Here is a 12,803-nt window from a genome sequence, read left to right as displayed (position 1 = left end):
ACACACACACACACACACACACACACACACACACACACACAGAGACAGACAGACAAACAGACAGACAGACACACACACACATTGTTTATCTACTAATGGGATTAAGTCAGCAGATGGAAAATTTGGTGATAGAGCAAAAGGAAGTGATAATTAAATGATTCCTTAAAAATACTGTTTGAAACACGACTTTTTGTTTGTTTGTTTTGTTTTTTTGTTTTGAGGCAGGGTCTTACTATGTACCTCTGGAACTCTTTATGTAGACTAAGCTGCCCTTGACCTCATTGAGAGCCACCTGCCTCTCCCTCCCTTCCCCCCACCCCCCCAACTGGGATTAAAAGTGTGCACCACCATGCCTGTTTTTTCAAAGTCTACCACGATGTAGTTGAGTTCCTCTAAACAAAGCCCATGCTTGGCACATGTGTGAGGCACACAGACGAGGCAAGCCAGACAGTTTGTACATCCTCAATGCAGGCATCTGTCTGCTACCTGTTGCTACTTAACAAATGACTTCCAGATTTGGCAGCTTTAAGCACTTACTGTTTCCTGTCCTTTCGTAGACTGGCTGGTAGTTCTGCTTGTCAGGTTGTAGCTGGGTGCTGAGAACAGCAGCTTCATTCTCCAGCCAGCAGCTGGTACTGGCTGCCAGCTGGGGCTCAATGGGGCTGTGAACCAATGCCTTTGGTCTTTCCTCGAAACAGCCTTCCTTGATGGATGGCTTCCTCACTTCTTGAAGATCTCATGGAGAAGGAATTTTTATGCATTGGTCAGTTGGATTGTTTATAATAGATTCAATGCTAGGTTAGTTTCAACTTTTGGGACTCGGTTTTTAAAACTCATCCATCAAAATCCAGAAGCCAGGTCTTTATTTATCTTGCTAATTGAAACTGCCCAATAGGAACTCTTTAAAATTTTATTACATCTACTAATTTAGTATGGGCATATCAGGAGTGCACATACACAGTGTTCATTTAGAGGTCAGAGGACAGTTTAAGGGTTCTCTCTTTGTACCATATCAGCTTTGGGGATAGAACTCAGGTTGTCTGTCTGGGTAGCAAGCTCCCTTGCCCTTTGAGCCATCTCACTGGTACTAATAAGAACACCCCTCACACTTATTTATTTATGTATTTATTTATTTTACATCCCTATTGAAGCCCCCACTCCCTTTCCTTCTCCTTTGATGGGGAAGCCCCCTCCCCAGGTACTGCCCCACCCCTGGCAAATCAAGTCACTAGGAATAGGTGCATCCTTTCCCACTGAGGCCAGACAAGGCGGCCCAGTTAGTAGAATGTGATCCACAGGCAGGCAATAGATTCAGGGACGGCCCCTGTTCTAGTTATTGGCGGGGGGTGGGGGGTGGGAGGGGACACACGTACATGAAGACCAAGCTGCACATCTGCTACATATTTGTGGGGATGGGGGGTGCTCTTTGGTTGATGGTTCAGTCTCTGAGAGCCCCAAGGTTCCAGGTTAGTTGACACTGTGGGTCTTCTTGTGGAATCCTGTTCCCTTGAGGCCCTTCAATCCCCCCACCTAATAAGAATTCTTAACAGCAGCTACAGTGTAGCTGTGATTTTGCTGAGATCTAGAAAATAAGCAAAGCTTCATTTCCCCTGTAGGAACTTGAGTTTCTCTTTTCCAGGTGGAATACTGTTATCTGTCACCAAGAGTCTGCTTATTTTGTGTGCACATGGCAGATTTATCCTGGGTACAAAATTTACAAGTTCCATTTTCTCCCTATTCTAGCGGTGGCATTTTTCTGGTACACTGTCAAATACCATAAAAAGGAAGCATTGAAGAAATGAGTGCCCACTGGGGAACCGGAACGCGCTCCTTATAAGCACACTCTGTGAAATTACAACTCAGCCTTGCTTTCCTGCAAGAGCAGAGATAAAGAAGCCCGGGAAAGAGGCACACACTCGAGAGAGAAGGGGTGGAGTCAGAAACACGAGATAATGATCAATTAAAAAAAAAATAATACAGCTTCAGAGAAAAGCCACCGGGCACGAAGGCACCCAGTTTTCCATTTCAAAAAGCTGGGATGAGAGCACCTGCCGGTAAAATCTGTTTCTGCTTTTGCCTTGATTTACATCACGGAGTAACACGCTGCAAAAACACCTGCAATTGAACATAGATTTCCACGGGGGTGGGGGTGGGGGTGGGTGTGGGGGTGGGTGGGGGCATTTTCAGTGAGTAAAGGACCAGTAAAAGAAAACCAAAAAAACACCTGTAGCCGGGCGTGGTGGCGCACGCCTTTAATCCCAGCAATTGGGAGGCAGAGGCAGGTGAATTTCTGAGTTCGAGGCCAGCCTGGTCTACAGAGTGAGTTCCAGGACAGCCAGGGCTACACAGAGAAACCCTGTCTCAAAAAACCAAAAAACAAAAACCAAAAAAAGAAAAAACAACAACAACAAAAAAACCCACCTGTATACGACAGTGTTCTGTTCTGGGCATCCCTGTGACTACTAAAACTTAGGATTCTAAGTTGGAAAAGTTGTTCCAGGTGTGATGGTGCCCCCAGGCAGCCGAGGCAGGGAGAGTGCATGTCCAAGGCTAGCCTGGGCTACATAGCAACACCCTGCCTCAAAACAGGCAGACAGACAAACAGCTTTTATCTTGCTCTGGTTTTTATATGTATAATACTTTCCTTCCCACCTTCCCCTTTCCAAGTCACTGGGACGTCTTTCACAGCCAAAGTACCCCCGAAGGACGGCCCAGGAAGGCTCTCTACATGATCACAGTATTTTTTATTTTTACTCTTCCCAGTAGGTATTGGTCTCAGGGCATGTCTGAACATTTGAAATATAGCAAATGAAAATGGGAGCAGAATTTTACACTTCAAGCTTGAGAGTTGGTTTTAATTACTCATGACTACAAAGTAGTTAGTGCCCACCTCACCAGACAGCACAGCCCCTCAGTTTTACTTGAAGCTCACAGAATTCTGCGTGTCTACTTTTTTTTCCCTAGATGTTGAAAAATCTGAACTTTGATATAATATATTGAGTGTGTCCTACCATATGATTTTGCTTTTAAATTAAAATTTTAACAAATGTACATAATTATAGGTTTTATGGTAACCTTTTCAGACAAGTTTATCATTGGATCTTGCGTTTATACCTCTCCCGTTTTATTTTGCTTACAGGCAAGGTCTCACTATGTTGCCAAGCTTGGTTGGAACTGACAGTCGGCCTCCTGCGTGCTGAGATTACAGGCATGTGGCACCATGCTCAGCTTTAAAATGGTCTGGCTCTGTAGTGATTTGACCAAAGTTTATATGCTGAGTGCTGGAGAGGTGGCTCAGTGGTTAAGGTCACTGGCTACTCTTCCACAGGACCCAGGTTGGATTCCTAGCATCTCCAGGACAACTCTCAATCACCTGCAACTGCAGTTCTAGAAGAAATGACACCATCTTCTAGCTTCTGTATGAACAGGCACACGTGTGATATGCAGATATGCATGCCGGCAAAACACCAATACCCATCAAATAAAATAATAATAATTAAAAATAATCATGTTAGTCACCAAACAGACATTTTGTAGGCTTTCCTGGGTTACAAGGGTGTTTTAAAATTACATTTATTTGTGAGTGCCTGCATGTGTTTGGGGTGGGGTACAAGGGAAGAAACCAAGGCCATGTTTAAAGAGAAAGTTGGCGGCATAACATCTCAGAATCAGAATTAGCTCTCTTTAACATTTCCCACCTGCCAGGTGGCGTCTTAGGTCTTTATGTGAACCAGCCCCATGTTACACGAGTCACTCACTCGACGTTGTACAGTTATTAGGTAGTAAAGCAGGCATGGAAGCCCTTCACCATGGTGCTGTGTTTGTTTTTGTTTGTTTGTTTGTTTTGTTTTGAAGACAGGGTTTCTCTGTGTAGCTCTGGTGTCCTGGAACTCACTCTGTAAACCAGGCTGACCTCGAACTCAGAAATCCACCTGCCTCTGCCTCCCAAGTGCTGGGATTAAAGGTGTGTGCCACCACACCCGGCACTGTGTTGCTTTCTATTTGATTGTGCCTATGGTGACACAAGCTTACTGACCTCAAATGTTTGTTTCTAGCTTTTGTTTAAATTTAAGCTTCAATAAACCAGCATCTCCTGGGGGTGGGGAATAGGGGTGGGGATGAGGTGGGTTGTTGGGTAGGGGGTGGGATTAGCCCTTTTCTGATGCTCAAGGAAGATGGGGGTAAAAGTACAGAGGCTTATGGGTAAGGACAATCTGCGTCTTTTTTCAGAACGTCAAACAAATACTTCTATAACCAGGGCGAATGCTGCCTAAGTACAAAAGAAAAGTGAAACCTCTGTCTCTATCTCTGTCTCTGCCTCTGTCTCTCTCTACGTCTCTGTTTCTCTTTGTCTGCCTATCTTTCTCTCCCTCCCTTCCCCCTCTTTCCTTCCTTCTTTTCTTTCTTTCTTTCTTTCTTTCTTTCTTTCTTTCTTTCTTTCTTTCTTTCTTTCTTTCTTCCTTCCTTTCCTTTTCCTTCCATTCTTCTTTCCTTCCTTCCTTCCTTCCTTCCTTCCTTCCTTCCTTCCTTCATTCCTTCCTTCCTTCCTTCCTTCATTCCTTCCTTCCTTCCTTCCAGGTCTTGCTATGTTGTTTAAGTTGGGCTCCAAATGCAAGACCTTCTTCCCTCTGTCCTGTGTACTGGGATCACAGACATTTGCCACTCCAACGTCCTTAAGCCCAAAGTCACACAACACAATCAATGTCTTCCTCTAAATCCCTTTTCTATTGAGACGATGAATGAAAGCTGAGATACTGTGTCTTACTATGACTCAGCTCTCCATCTCCATCTCTGGTCTCTATCAAGTGCTTAATGCTTCATTGATAGGCCATAGTTGATATTGGTCTTAACTTTCTTCTTGAATTGTTTTGTGAATGGCTATCATTTTTTTTGGCGGGGGTGGGGGGCTGGGGTTTGAGACAGGGTTTCTCTGTATAGCCCTGGCTGTCCTGGAACTCATTTTGTAGACCAGGCTGGCCTCAAATTTATAAATCTGCCTGTCTCTGCCTCCTGAGTGCTGGGATTAAAGGTGTGTGCCACCACGCCAGGCATCATGAATGGCTATCTTATCTATGCTGGTTAAACTAAGTCCTTATATCCTCTGCTCCATAGATTTACTGTCTTTCTCTGCTCGGCTCTAAGCCCAGAAGTACTGACCCCTGTGGCAACACCAGCAGTTCCCGTTCCCTGGCTTCCCAGGGGCTCAGCAGATGCTAGATATGAGAGTAGGAGCGAGAAAGGGGAGTCAGGAGAAACTTCTCTCCCACTTCCCGCTGTAGTGCTGCATTCTAGTGGTAGCTGTCCAGCATCCAGCCTCCAGGGCCTGGGCAGACCACACCTTCTTGTCCATGTACTGAAATCCTGTAGAGCCTCTATTCCTCTTGTTCCCTTAACTCTGCAGCCATCTTTGTACACAGTGCCTTTGATAAATAATTTTTAACAAACTATTTAGAGCAGAATGCTACTTTCTACTTAGAAGCCTATTTCTCTAGTGCTCTCAACTATTTTAAAGGCATGGGAGAGGTCCCAAGCTTCTAGATCTCTGTAGTATTAAATAGGTCTTAGGTAGATTGTCCCACAGATCAGACTATGAGTTCTCATTAGTTCATTTACAGCATGGGTGGGGTACACACAACTCTTGGGCATGATCACACTGGACTTTGTCATATGGATCAGAGATGTTTGGGCTCTTTCATGGCTTGAATGAAAGTCCCTGTCTTTGCCCTGCTTTCCACTGTGCCCTGTTGCTTCTCCCTATACATTATATCTTGAATCCCATCACTTTTTCTTTTCTTTTCTTTTGTTTGTTTTTTGTTTCTTTTTCTTTTCTTCTTTTCTTTTCTTTTTTCTTTTTTTTTTCTTCACCTGCATTCACCCGTGTGTAAGTCATGTTCACCTCTCACCTAGGCCACAAGCAGCTTCCTAACAGGTCTCTTTGAGTTTACTGTTTGCCCATCATGGACTTGCCTCCTGCTCAAAGCTGTATTTTTCAATCATAAGTCACATGATGGTATTTCTGTATGGATCCTTCCACTGTGAACTCCCACTCACTTCAAATATCAAACAGGACACAGCTCAAAGGCAGAGCACAAGTCTGAGAAGCACTTTACTTACCTACTGTGTCACGTGCCTCCCTCTTTTCCCTTTCCATGTGTGTGTCTACCACGGCAGACTGCTGGGAGCCCTTGTATGGCAGTCCTTCCTCTGCCTCAAATGCTCTGATCCCGGTGTTACTGTCAAGGAAAGCTTTTTCCTTCTTCAGTTCTTGGTTCAAACATCGTTTCTTTAGAGGCCATCATTGCAAGGAGTGACTTCTAGTAAGTTTCAACCCAATTCCCTATTTTCACTTCTGAAAATGTCTGTTCCCTTATCAATGACTGTATCTTTATGGATAAAAAAAAATCTTCAAGAACAAGGGTGCTACATTTTCTTTTTGACACTCTGTTCTCAGCATCTAGGATAAACCTCGGGTCAGAGCAGTGTGGAAGCATTTTTGAATGATAAGTTAATCAATTTACCTCTCTATTTTTTTAGTACTTTTGAGACTCAAACTCAGACCTCTGGACATTCTAGGCCAATGTTCTTTCACTGAACTGTATTCATCGCCCAAATAGACTTTTATTTTTCTTGTTTAAAGATTTATTTATTTTATGCATATGAGTGCTCTATGTACACCTGCATAACAGAAGAGGACATCTGATTTCATTACAGATGGTTGTGAGCCACCATGTGGTTGCTGGGATTTGAACTCAGGACCTCCGGAAAAGCAGTCAGTGCTCTTCACTGCTGAGCCATATCTCAATCCCATAAAAATACTTTTGAAAGAAACATATATATTAGGATATATAATAAGGGGGATGCCTTAGACACTAAGGCCTGATTTAAAGAGTCATCCTGCTGTAACAGATGTATTAACATTTACTATTGCTTTGTCCTAACAGCAAATAGAGGCTCACTGTGTCTGTGTCTGCCTTTAGACTTGGAAGGCAGAGGGAAAGGATGGTCTGAGGAGGAAGATATATATGTGCCTGCATGTGTGTGTATTTGTGTGTGTGTGTGTGGTGTGTTGGTGTGTGTTGGTGTGTGGTGTGTGGTGTGTGTGTGTGTGGTGTGGTGTGTGTGGTGTGTGTGGTGTGTAAGCGTGCCCAGTGCCCATGCATGCCCATTCCATGTGTTTGCATGCAACCTACACAAAATCTTTTGAAGTTAAACAGCAAAAACATTCCATTGAGGAACTCTCCCTCCCTCCCCCTGACCCCCAGTCTAACATGTCCATACACTCCAACATATCAATCTGTAATGAAAACTAAAGCTGGCATTACACACAAAGGCATTATCCAGTTGCCACATCACACAAGACAGGTAGCTCTCTCCATGATATACTTCTGCTTCAGTCTATTTTAGGAAGCTTCTGTATTCTAATCTAAAAGTGGTATCTGGAAAAGAGATAATAATTTGTGCTCACAAAGCAGTCTTCATCCAAAGGACTTAAGGCACTGCACAAAGAAATAAGTATTATTATCCCAGATGGAGCCTGTCAGACAGAGGGGCTGCTGCCCTGTCAGCAGGTTAGGGAGACGGAGCCCTGGGCTCGGAACACAGCCCTATACTATAAATTACTGTGTCATGGCCTCTCCTGATGGAGGTCTAGATTATTAATGATGAGGGTTTTTCCCCCCCTTTAGATTAAGTACACTATCAGGCTTTAGAATTTTAGCATATGCCCCCAATATGAAAATAAATGCTTTGAAAACTTCTGAATTTGGGGCTGTGCAACTATTTAAAATAAGAAAATTGATAGATTAATGTACTACATAGATGATGACATTATTTATTTAAGATCCACAGCAGATGGGATGAGACAGGAGCTATTTTGTCACCTGTTTTGCAGTTGCGGAGAATGTGTGAAAGACATGAAGCAGAGCCAAACTCAGACAGAGGCAGCTTGATGCCGCAGTGAGTGGGTCACTCTGTGTCAGGTACCTTGTGAGGCATTCTGGCAGTCCTAGGGCTTAAACCTAAGACATTGCTCATGTGAAGCAAGCATTCTACCATGGAGCTACAGCCTCCATCCTTGTGTGTGAATCTAAGAGTTCATTCAACAAATCCTAGGAGGTGGATCGACTGTCCTCCCAATAAAGGTTTACAAACGAAAAGTAATTTATCTGAGCTCCTATGAAGCTCAGTTTTAAAAGCAGACAAAGGAGCAGTCAGCAAGGAGGCAGAACCACAGAGTGGTCCTGCGACCCTGAGTCTCTCCGTAGGGTACCCCACTTCAGTTCTTCCCTGTAAAGGGGGAAGATGCTAAGGGACCCCGGTGCTACCTTCTGCCCACTGCTAAAATGCTGCAGCCCAGTCACTGCTTTCTATTTAGTCCCTTGTTTGAAATCCTTGGAGGAAAAGAAATGAACCACACAGAACCTGAAAGTGACTCTGGCAGCCAAATTTAGAAAACAGATCTCAAAAGGAGAAAAAAAAAAGTTTACAAAAATGTCTTTATTTAGAAAGCGAGACTGCCCTGCAAAGGGTTTCACTCGATTTGTGACCAGATGCAGGTCACACTTCCCCCCTATCCCCTCTCCAGCTAGTTCTGGCCACAAGTCATGTGGCTTAGGTCAGGGGTCCTTTCAGCCTGAGCTGGAAGAAGCCCATCTTGTGTGGGAGGGCCCTGAGAGAATTGCCAAGGTTTTCCTGTGGGTGTTCTATCTTGAATTCAGAATGTCTGTATCATTCTCTTTACCTCTGGTTTTGCTCTTAGTGACTATTACATAGTGACACAACCCACTGCTAACATGAACCAGTTTTTTTTTTTTCTTTCTCCCACAACCTTATGGTGAGCTATGGGGACATTAACAAGGCTAGTTAGTATCCATATCTCTCTGTGGTTCTTGTTCAAAAGCATTAATTTGGGGTGATAAAATGCCTCAGTTGGTAAGGGCACCTGCTAGCAAACCTTAAGACCTAAGTTTGAACTTCAGGACACACAAAGAGAAAGAAAGAAAGAGAGAGAGAGAGAGAGAGAGAGAGAGAGAGAGAGAGAGAGAGAGAGAGAGAGAGAGAGAGAATTAGTTTTTTAAGCCCGGGTTTGAATTTATGGTAAGTCTTGGCAATGAAAATCATTTATGAATCAGGTTTGATGGCACACACCTTTAATCTCAGCCTTTGGGTAACAGAGACAGGCAGATCTCTGTGAGTTCATGGCCATCCTGGTCTACAGAGTGAGTATTCAGGGCCAGGGTTATGATAAAAGACTATGTTTTAAAAAGAGAAAAAAAATAAGAAAATTAGTTATATTCTCATATGTCTCCATTTCCCTCATTTTTTGGTAAAATGTTGCTTACACTACACCAAATAGCATAATCTTCATGGAAATCATTTGGGTAAGTTAGAGTCTCTGTGATAATGGAAGGAGGGCTTTGATAATGCCTCTCACCCAGAGAGACCAGAGCAGGTGTGCGAGATGCCACTGCTTTGGCAATGGACCATCCTTAGTCTTGTCATTAGGCAAGGTATTACACTTCTCTAGGGTTTGTTTTTGGGTTTTTTTATTTTTGAGTTTGTAAAATGCAAGATTATTGAAGCATGTACAAAGTGGACACGAGGCAGTTGACACAAAATGCCCCCAATAAATGGAACCCACCATTCTAGTTATCAATTATTAAATCATGATGCAGAGCTGGCGGTTCAGAGTCCTAAGCCTAACTGTCTAAGACAGGGGACTAATTCACTTTGAATTCTAGAAAAGGCCTTTATAGAAATGAGCTGCCTGGAGACACTACATGCCCTGGCCTTCTATACTCAATAGAGGCTAATTCTGCAGTTATTCTCATACACACCACACCTCGAGGAAAGTGGGACAACCATCTCTTTTCCCTTTAGACACCCTGCCTGAGTCTGCATCTTCTGTGGCTTACAGGAATTTGGTCACTGCTAGGACACAAGAACTTACTTTTCCATCTGAAGGCTCTGAGATGGATCTAGTTCCAGGAAATCACTTCTAGTACTAATTAGCAATAGATTTTTATTTTTTGACATTGGATCTCCTGTATACTGGGTTGGCCTTCAACAGGCTATATAGCCAAGGATGACTGGATTCAAACACACTGCTTCCATCACCCAAGTGTTAGGATTATAGGTGTGTGCCACTACATTGAGTTTATGCAGTGCTGATGGTCAAATCCATGGCCTCATACATACTAGGTAAGCACTCCTGCCTTGAACTACATCTCTAGCCATACATATCTGACTGTGTGTATTTATACTGCTGTGGTTCAAATCCAGGACCTTGCATATGCTAGGCAAGTGTTGTACCAACTGAGCCACATTCCCAGCCCTGCACTAAATTTTATTTTTTAGATTGATTTATTTAATTTTGTGTGTATGAGTGCTTTGCCTGCCTGCATGTATGTAGGCTCAGAATCCATAGAGGTCAGAAGAAGGCATCAGATTCTCAGAAGCCAGGATTACTATGGGTGGTTGTGAACCACCAAGTGGTTTCTAGGAACTGAACCTTGTTCCTCTGCAAGAGCAATCAAAGTTGTTAACCTCCATCTCTCCAGTCCCGGTCCCCACCACTACCACTGCCACCATTTTTGTTTTAAACTGGATTTGCCTTTTAAGCTTGTTTGTTTGTTTTGAAACAGTATATCACTATGTATCCCTAGCTGGCCTAGAAAATTGTGTGTGGGAGTGTGCATTTCTGCAGTCAGAGTCCCAGGGACTAAACTCATGTCCTCAGTCTTGGTGACAAGCACTTTTACCTGCTGATCCATCTTGCCAGCTCATTTTTTTTTTAATATACAGAAAATCCTAATGTGAAAAATAATATCTTACCACTCTAATCTCTTTGCCTGGGAATCACTAGAGTGAGTCACCAATTACCAATCTCATTCAATATAAATTTTGTCCTCTTTTGGTACTAGGCGTTGTTCTAAGTGCCTTGGTCACTTCATCTCGTATCAGCCACACCCTTCTACTCTGGTTTTAAATGTTATCTCCCCAAAGAAGCCTTCCTTTTTCCAGGCTGACCTTGTCTCTGCCCTTCCATTATTCTCTGTCATTTCATTAGAATACTGAGCACCAATTAGTTACCAATTTGACTGCTTGTTTATTGCAGTCCCTCCAGCCAGACTTTGAGAGCATGGGACATTGTTGATTTGCCTCTTCTCAGTATATCCAGGAGCAACTAGGGCAGTGTTTGGCACGTAGGCATGGTGAGTTGAGCATTTACTGAATAAGAACATAAAACTGTGTTATGAGGTATATTCTGTAATATATATTCTGTAATTTTCTCCATTACTCCAACAAAGAAACTGGGGCCTAGAGAGCAAAAGGAATTCATACCAAAGTTAGTAATGTATAAAAACAGGTTGAAAAATCCAGTTCTCCTTGACCCCAGAGTACAAGCTCGTTACAACACTGGCCCCAGAAACGGAAGACTGGACCTCTGCTGCTGTGTGTGCTCTTAAGTATCTTTGTCTCTCTGGAGTGCTCCTTTTCATTGAAAAATGAGGGGTAGAGTTAGCTACCCTCATTATATCAGTGTTTTGTGATTTGTGTTATCTATGGCTGAAGAACGTCAATGAAGGGGCCGTGAAGATTTGGCCTGAGTCCTTTGAGAGTACTGATCTTGGGGAGATGGCTCAGCAGTTGAGAGAGTGTACTAGTCTTGCAGAGACCACAGATTCAATTCTCAGCATCACATCAGGGCCTCTAGCATCCTGGGGCACCTGCACTTATGTGCATGCACTCGCGAGCTCGTGCGCGCGCGCGCACACACACACACACATTTAAAAAACAGTAAAAATAAATTTAAAAAAGAACACTGGCCGGGCGTGGTGGTGCACGCCTTTAATCCCAGCACTCTGGAGGCAGAGGCAGGCGGATTTCTGAGTTTGAGGCCAGCCTGGTCTACAAAGTGAGTTCCAGGACAGACAGGGCTATACAGAGAAACCCTGTCTAGAAAAAACAAAAACCAAAACACCAAAACAAAACAAGAAAAGAACACTGATCCTCAGCCAGCACACCCCCTTTCCTTCTCTTCACTGAAGATTTGCTGATTGTGTCTTCTGTATTGGATGTAACAGGGATCCAAAGACTCATAGAACATAGATCATGGCATTACAGCTGCTTTAAGTACTGTAGAGTCAATGGTGTGACAACGAGATATGCAAGGAAAATAGTAACTCAGAGCTGGCTTGAGCCGTAGGAAAAGAATAGTTCTCCAGATGGAGAAGCTAAAGGTGAAGTCTCCTGGACACACAGAAAGAGCAACAACAGCCTGTGTTATTAGTGTGGAGTGTCAGCTACCAGGCTGCCAAGCAGAAAGAGGCCTGGAAAGTTTTGCTTGGGAACATGGCTTTTACTCTTGGGTATGGCCACATCCTTACACTTGGTTTTTAGACAGCGTATTGGCTGTGGTTTAACTGGAACTGTGTGAAGAGGCACAAAGCGTGGATACCACTGGGATCTCTGCAGTGTTCAGATTCACAATGAGGACTTGGGTGTAAGTTTGCAGCAGGTGGAGAGGAAGGAAATGGATTGGAGATTTTTGAAGGTGGAGCTACAGGACTTGGTGAGGTTAAGAGATGAGATTAGAGAATGGATTGCATGCCCAAGTATATTACCATTAAGAAAGAAAGGGAATTTGGAGTCAGGCGAGAGAGACACTGCTGTTGGCTTTGGATACTCCATTTGAAGTGTCACTTAAGAGACCCAGGAGGAAAGGAGGGTTCAGCACCTAGTTTCCTTTCCTGGAAGAGCTGTGCTAGCTTAAAGTCAGTTATTCTTGGGCTAATTTCCCT

The sequence above is a fragment of the Mus caroli genome, chromosome 18 (genome assembly GCF_900094665.2).
Source record: "Mus caroli chromosome 18, CAROLI_EIJ_v1.1, whole genome shotgun sequence".
Taxonomy (NCBI): domain Eukaryota; kingdom Metazoa; phylum Chordata; class Mammalia; order Rodentia; family Muridae; genus Mus; species Mus caroli.
This window is presented reverse-complemented; position numbering follows the sequence as displayed.